Source organism: Mus musculus, chromosome 1 (genome assembly GCF_000001635.26).
Source record: "Mus musculus strain C57BL/6J chromosome 1, GRCm38.p6 C57BL/6J".
Classification (NCBI taxonomy): Eukaryota; Metazoa; Chordata; class Mammalia; order Rodentia; family Muridae; genus Mus; species Mus musculus.
The window spans coordinates 34964447-34972632 of NC_000067.6; the positions used below are offsets into that span (position 1 = coordinate 34964447).

The window sequence follows — 8186 nt, forward strand, 5'->3', positions numbered from 1 at the left end:
GGTAACCATTTTGACCTAAATTAGAGAGGCAGAACATCCCCTGACAGACAGACTACCATGAGCGGTGCTAAGAGGCAAGGCTCTCATTGGCCCAAAACACATCAAGGTTTAATGACTGTGATTGCTGTTAAAAGGTAAGGCTGTGATTGGCTCAAACAAATAGCTGCTATTGGTCTAAGAACACAGATTGACTTATGCTTTAGTTTGCTTCTCTGTTGCTATAATAAAACACTGACAAAAGCCAAGTTGGGAAGGAAAGGATTTCTATTACAACTCAACTGCTAGGCCATTGAGAGTTATAATCCATCACCAAGGGAAGCCAGGGCAGGAGTGCAAGGTGGGAACTAAAGAGGAGACCATAAGAGAATACCACTTACTGGCTTACTCATTTACTCTTCTTATACAGCCTAGACCTATCTCCCCAGGAATGTGTTGGGCCCTCTTACAACAATTAGCATGAAGAAATGCCTCACAGACATGGCTATAGACCAGTGTGATAGAGGAAATTCCTCACCTGAGGTTCCTTCTTCATGGATGGTGTTGAGTAGATAATCAGGATTAGCATCCCGGCTCACATAAACATGGAGTTCAGACCTACCACGAGTAGGCTGGGAGATGCTTTCCTGTGCTTTCTCTCCTGGTGTTTCATCATCTGATCCAATAATGGCTTCCTCTGAGCAGCTCTTCTTGCCTTCTTTGGGAGTGGTTACTGAGCTTCATGCTGAAGGTAGCAGCAGAGGCAACAGAATATGGTAGCAGCTGTGGTGGTGGCAGCAGACAGGTTTCCTGTGGCTTGTGCCTTGGTTTCTTATCTCAGGACTTCTGTCTCATACCTGGTTCCCAAGTTCTAGGTTTTAGCATCTGCAATTGCTGATTGACAGCTGAAGATCCAGCAATGGGTTGCCCATTGAACAGTGATCTTTTGTGATCTCTTTTTCTGGCCATGGATAGATCCCATGGCCAGCAATCCTAGCAGCAGGGAATGATTACAGAGTCCATTTCCTGTGGGCCCTGCCAGGTGTGCCTCAAGCAATGCTGGTCCCTGAACATGGCTGTCAGGGGCAGGTAACCTGTTGTGTCTCAGCAGCATCAATGAGTCCAGCATCCTGCTTTCTGGCAGCTGAAGAGTTCAAGAGTGGGCAGGTGGGAAGAAGCTCAGAAGCCAAAGAAGACGAGAGAGCAGAGAGCTGATGAGAGCCTGTGAGAAACCAGAGGGGAGAGAGAATATGCAGGCTCTGGTGGCCAGAGGAGTAGAGAGAGCTGCCCACTTCAGTGTCACTAGTCTGAGACCTCTTGTTGAGAGCTGTCACACTAGCCACTGCTAAGGTACCCTGGCACAGGGGCAGTGACACTACAAGAAAGCCCCTTATGGATGCTTCCACATCTGCCTATGGCAACACTGAAGGAAACCAATAGCTGTTAGAGACCAGCACTTGGAGAAGGTCTGTTCTCCTATCCATGATTTCTATCAGGGAGTCAGCTGACTTGTGCATGCACACCTAGGCATGGACATTTATACTCACACAGGTCTCTCCAGACATGAAACACAATCTAGTGTACCCCTGTATGCATTCATTTCCATACACACTTAATAGACTTGTACGTTAAACACATTTCAATACCTCCTTCTCTCTGTCTCTGCCTTTCAGTCTCTCCATCCCACTCTCCTTTGCCCCATCTGTCATATTTGTCTGATCTCCAACATGAGGGCCTTTTCCTCCTAAGACCCTCAGGCTCCACTTGGGACTGCCCTGCACCCCCCCCCCCCCCAACGTGTCCTGTATATTTCTGTTCTCAGCTGGCTTTGTCACACTTTGTCAGGAAGTTTGTGGACCATTGTTGTGAGGACACAAGTCTGTGTGGGAGGTATTTCTACTTCTAAGGTTGCTTTTTTGCTATATTTCTTTCCTTAAGCTCAGCTCCACTATTGAGTTCTCTGGGAAGTGTCTTTTGGGTGGCTGGTGACAGATTCCTGATGTTCCCCTAACCCTGAGTGCAGGACATTTGGAACAGAGCAAAGTCTGGTACTAGATCCTCTCTGAAGGGTTGTGTTCTTCATTATAACTACCACAGATAGTACCAACAGCCTGTGATGGTACAGATCTGCCAGCAGGTGAAGCCCTAAGACTCAAAACTATGGCTCCGGGCTGATTCTGGGAGAGGGCTCCACCTCTAGGAAGGAATATTTACTCCAGAATGTGTGCTAATCTCTGTGTTGGTGTGATTATATCCTTTCTCAGAGCTCCTAACAAGCTCCTAATTGATGCTATCAAAATGCACTAAACTGTGTTCATAGCCTATTCTGGTGACAATAGGGAAACACTTGCTTGTCTAGTTCCCTGTTCGTGTTGGCTCTAACAGTTCGGCTTCAGGGAAACTGTCCTGAGCCCCACCATGTGGTTCTGCTGCTTCAGTGGATAAACCGATTTCATTAGTAAGTTCCTTCTTGAGAAAGTTTCCAACAGAAACAGGAGCAACAGACCCTGGGGAGAGATGGTCTTCTCCTTGGGAAGGAAGTGCCAGTGGGTGCAGCCTGACTGTTTTCTGCACTCAACATGCTCTTGGCAATTCATCTTGAGCCATTCCAGTCCTAAGTACCTACTCAAGACAAGTAAAAATAGAAGTCCACTCGTAGAAGCTTTACTCAGACTAGTTCAAAGCAAGAAACAGCCACAATATCCACCCCAGGTGGAACATGAGCAGGTGGCTGTCCCTTCACATGCAGGAAGACTGCTCAGCACAGGCAAGAACGCACAACTGGTACGGCACCAAGGATGAATCCGAGCGAGGTGCTGATGCAGCAGAATCCCACCCCAGTGGCAGAAGACTCTGGTGGCCCATTTCTAGGAAGGTGATTAGCAGGCAAAATAGATTTCTCAGGATAGAAACCAGCAGTGACTGTTTTGTGGATAATTATTCCTTCCCTCTCCTTAGTAAGTCTTCAGGTGAGCGGTGGTCTTCTGGCCAGGTGATTGACAGGCACAGATGACTCTGAAGGGAGGAGACAATAGTACATAATGCCTTCGGTAGGTTGTCCTGTCTCCTCACAGTGTCTGATGCTGAACTCAGATCCCATTCATCTGACCAGGAGGGTATAGCTTTCTCTTATTGACCTCAACAAAGCCCTGGTGCCTCCACCATTTTATATGGTAGGTTAAATCTTAACATTTTAAGGGCATTTGCGAAGCTTCCTTTCTGTCTTTCACCCTAGGGCTTTTTACTTCCACTTTTCTGCACATCAACTTTAATCACCTTACCAATTAGTTTTCTGTACCCACAGAAGTACCCTTGGCTCCTAATTTACTTCTATTCAGTTCAAAATTGAGTCTGGTGTCTTTACTAGCAAGGGAAGGGTAGCCTGACTACTCTAGACATCGTTAATAACATTATTAACACTTAGAATGGCAATAGATGCCCTGTGTGAGGTTCACTCACTAAGCCAAATGTCTTTGTGCATCACGTCATTTAGTTCCTATGACATCACAGCAGGCACACTCCTCTATCGGCATTTTGGTTCAGAGCTGGGAGTTGAAGCAACTTGCCTCTTGCCTGGCTGCCAGTTTAGCACCTGACTTGACAACGAGACCTTATTAGCCCATGGTGCTTCTTTGCTTCTTCATGTCTGGTTTGCTAAGTCAAGATCTTTCTAAATTTGAATATAGATATATTTCAGAGGACTTATTTTAGTCATTAGCTAGAGAGAGAACCAATGAAAGATCAAAATCAAGAGGACAGCTTATGAGAAGTTAGGCATCAGGACTCTAATAAAATGTGAATAATGCATGTTAAGATGAGTTTTCTCATCTTCAAAGCTACTTCATATTGATAGGACATAGGATGGGACTTTGGGATAGTGACTTTTTTTTTTGGTCATATATGTCATCTTGAGGGGGACAATTCTTACTTTCAGAGAAGCCTATGATGTCTCAATGTTGGCCCATTTGACGTGACATGGCTTATCTTTGTCCATTTTCAGCTACTGTAACTGAGTACCACAGACTGGGTGATTTATAAATGGTACAACTTTGTAGGTTAAATGGATGGAACTCCAGTGAGGTACCCCAGACCCAGAAAGACAAATGTCACATGCCTTTTCATATTGGAGGCTCCCAGTTCCATATCTGCAGATGTAAGTGTAGTCTTACTTCACTGCCCATCAAAGAAACTTTCCTTTTCAACAGATGGAGACCACTACATAAAACCACAACCAATCAAAACACAGGTATGGAATCCAGTCTCAATGAATGCATCTACAAAACGCGCACACACCTAAGGCCCAGGGAGCATTGCCAAAGAGTAATGCAGAAAGAGTATAAGAGCCAGAGGACTGGGAGTTTGCTGTGAGACTGTGTTTCCTAATAACATCAGAAGCTATACCTGTAAGGCCTCACCAATATGGTGCCAAACATGAGCTGAACAAGAAGGATGCCAAAGAACACGACAGACTGTGTGGAGAAAGCCCATGAGAGCTCAACCCTATACAAAGAGCTACAGGCAACTGAGTAAAGCTGGGAGCGGGAGAGGTGGTCCTACCCAGGGAAGAGCACGCCATTGATTGCCCAGTGTAAGATGTCAGTCCCTGATAACATGCATACAGGTAATACCAGATGGACTGCACAGGTTATATTTAGGAACACACACACACACACACACACACACACACACACACACACCTATGCAATAACAAAAATTGATGAAAACAAGAAGCAGCCATGAATCTGAAGGAGAGCTGGGATAGATATATGGCATGGTTTGGAGGGAGGAAAGGGAAGGGAGAAATGTAATTAAAACATAATCTCAAAAATTAATTGAAAAGAGGAGGAGTTGACAGGGTTTGAAGCTCTGAGACTAGAAGTACAAGTAGTAGGGATGAATGTTGGCTTGCCACAGAGGAAGGCTTTGTGCTGTGTGGTCACCCAGCAAGACAGCCATGTGTTTGCTTGGGCATCTTTTCCCCTCTTATGAAGACAGAGGTGCCTTAAAGGAACCCTACCTCACGAGCTCATTTAACCCAAATTACCTTTCTAAGGGCTGCCTCTAACCACATCCACGCATGCATTTAGTGATTAAGGTTCCAACACTTGGGCCTTGGTGGGGGCGGGGTATCACATTCAAGCTGTGGTAGAAATGATTCTAACTAAGGTGGAGGAGTGGTTTTGTTTTGATTGAGGTCACCAGGATCTGCTTGCTAAACTCTGTGTTTGAGAACACACATCTCGGCCAGAACCACACAGACTCCCTTTTGGCCCTTCTTGGATGCATCTTTCACAGACCGTTTTACTTTCTCTTCTTCTCTTTGGATATCTCTTATTTGCCTGTCAACAACTCTCATTTCCTTTCTGATCTTCAGTGACCATTCATTAGCCAGCTCTTTGGGAGGCTTCTCCTGGGTTTTTCCAAACAGTCCCATGATGAACTGAATTCCTCTTACCGCTTCCAACTTTCTGTTCCCTGTGCCCTGGTAGGTCACGGGCAGCCATCTGGGCAGGGCTGGGAGGAACTGCAATAGGTAACTGAGGTTTTTTTTTGTTAGTTTGTTTGTTTGTTTTTTGGTTTTTCGAGACAGGGTTTCTCTGTATAGCCCTGGCTGTCCTGGAACTCACTTTGTAGACCAGGCTGATCAGGTCAAGGAAAGCTGTGAGCAAGCTCTATGCATCCAAAGCACACAGGAACTCTGTGCTCATGGGCATGAAGAACCAACTTGTGGTCCTGAGAGTAGCTGGTTCTCTGCAGAAGAGCACAGAAGTGATGAAGGCAATGCAGAGTCTTGTGAAGATCCCAGAAATTCAGGCCACCATGTGGGAGCTGTCCAAAGAGATGATGAAGGTTGGAATCATAAAGGATGTTAGAGGATACATTTGAAAGCATGGATGATCAAGAAGAAATGGAAGAAGCAGCAGAGATGGAGATTAACAGAATCCTCTTTGAAATCACAGCAGGAGCCTTGGACAAAGCACCCAGTAAGGTAACTGATGCCCTTCCTGAGCCTGAACCTGCAGGAGCGATGGCTGCCTCTGAAGAGGGAGAAGAGGGAGAAGAGGGAGAAGAGGAAGAAGATGAAGAAGATGAAGAGGACCTGGAGGCTATGCAGTCACAGCTGGTCACACTCAGAAGCTAGGGCCAGCCAGTTGGGGGTCTCAACTCTCTGGTGTCCTCCTCTAGGGTGTGTATCCGGCCTCTGAGGAGTCACCATTTCCTGTATCTCTTGCACTACACCTCTGCTGTGAAGCATTACGTTTGGAGAGGGTTCTGTGCTGGTATATCTTCATGATCTGCAGAGGATTGAAGGATTGTTTTTATGAATAAAATGTATTATTTTCAGGAGCATAAATAGCAGAAGTATCTTCCTTGGGAGAGAGCAAAGAAATCCATTTTTTCATGAAGCAATTTTGAGAAGAGTAGATTGAATGTTGAGGACTCTATATTTGGTGTGTATGTGTAAAATACTATATTAATGGATGTCAATAAACTTCTGCTTTAGCTTTAAAAAAAGAAGAAGACACATCTCACAAGGGGGTTGGGGACATAGGGACAAGACATAGAATACACACTGTGGGTACTGACACCCCAAAGTCCTGTTTGGAAACAAATGACTATAAGATACATTTGTCATTTTACAACGATACAATGGTCATTGTTACAAAACACAACTAATCAAAGTATAAGAACAAGAGGCTATATGGAGCCCAGTCCTGACAGATATATCTACAACACATCTTGTACACATAAGGCTCAGGAATGTTGTGATGGAAGGAGTGGAGAGACTGTGAAGCAAAATGAACAGGGAGTTTGTTGTGAGATTTTGTCTCCTAGGAATGTCAGAGAAGCTTCCCCGGTGAAGTCTCACCAACATGGTTGCCTAAATAAGACTTGAACAAAAAGGACACAGTAGACACGCTAACTGGGAAGGAGTAAATCTCACAGGCCTCAACCCTAGACAAAGAACTATGGTCAACTGAGGAATGTTGAGAATGGAAGAATCAGTCCCCAGGGAAGAGCAAACCAGTGGTTAGCCAATAAATACCAAATGGTTAGCCCTGAGACCATATAACATTATATGGACTGCGTAGGCTGCAAAGGATGGCTAAGTGGTAGTTGGGGGGAAGGGATGAGGAAAATGACATAATTATAATTTCGAAAGCCAAAAAATTATGATAAAAATGAAGAGTGGGAGATCAAATGTATTCTTTCTGTAAGTCGTGTCTGCTGTAATTACAGACAGCTTGGCCATGCACCAGGCTGGTCAGTTACTCAAGTGTGGAGCAGGATTTAAAATTCTAACCTTGATTTTTCCCCAATGTACATATGTTTTCCACAGGCAGTGTCAAACAAGCACTAAGTATGTGAAATTTACTGAATAATCATTTTATTTTGTGTCTGTTCACATTTTCATGTGTCCATATTTGTGTGTATGTCTCTGTGTGTGTGTGTGAGCGCACATGTACAGGCATGCAGAGGCCAGAGGTCATTCTTTAGGCTTTGTTGCTTAGGGGCTGTTTACCTTGCATCTTGAAATAGGTTCTCTCACTCAAGCCTGGGGTTCATCAAGTCCTCGGCTGGCCGTCAAGCTAGCTTCAAGAACTCACCTGAATCAGCCTCCTCAGTGCCAAGATTACAGCCACGTGCCTATACCTGGCTTTTTATGTGGGTACTGGAGATCAAACTCAGTTCTTCATGCTTTTAAAGCAAGGGCTTTACGAACTAAGCCATCTCCTCAGCTCCTAAAATATACTAAATAACGTAATAAAAATCATAGCTTTTCTAAATTGCCAACCTGTTTCTTTAGGCATACCTGTTCTAGGAAGTGACATAAAACAGAAATAAAATGAAATGAATAATCACAAATTTTGTTACCACAGTATAACAACCACCTTATCTACTGACCACATTCTTCCAGGATATGGTGGCACCTGTCCTCCCACATCCCCCTTCTCTTCCCCTCCAGCCCTTATGACCCAATGGGTATTCGCATAGCTCAAGGCCCTTCTGATGTTGTCATGCATCTAAGCGGCTGCATCCTGAAGGAGAAACATTCAGTTTTTCTCTCTGTTTCATTACATCCAGCTCAGTGGCAGGCGCGTGGCAGTGAAGTGATCGAGAAAGCCCACACTTTAGATCTGAGTTAATTTGGGTTAGATTCTGTGTAATTTGGGGGAAATTGCACCATCCTTTAAATCTAGGCATCT

The 8186-nt window shown here is 44.7% G+C and overlaps 1 pseudogene; it reads left to right on the forward strand.

The window, feature by feature from the left end:
- Positions 5618 to 6315, forward strand: Gm8009 (predicted gene 8009; annotated as a pseudogene).
- The last annotated feature ends 1871 nt before the right edge of the window (positions 6316 to 8186 follow it).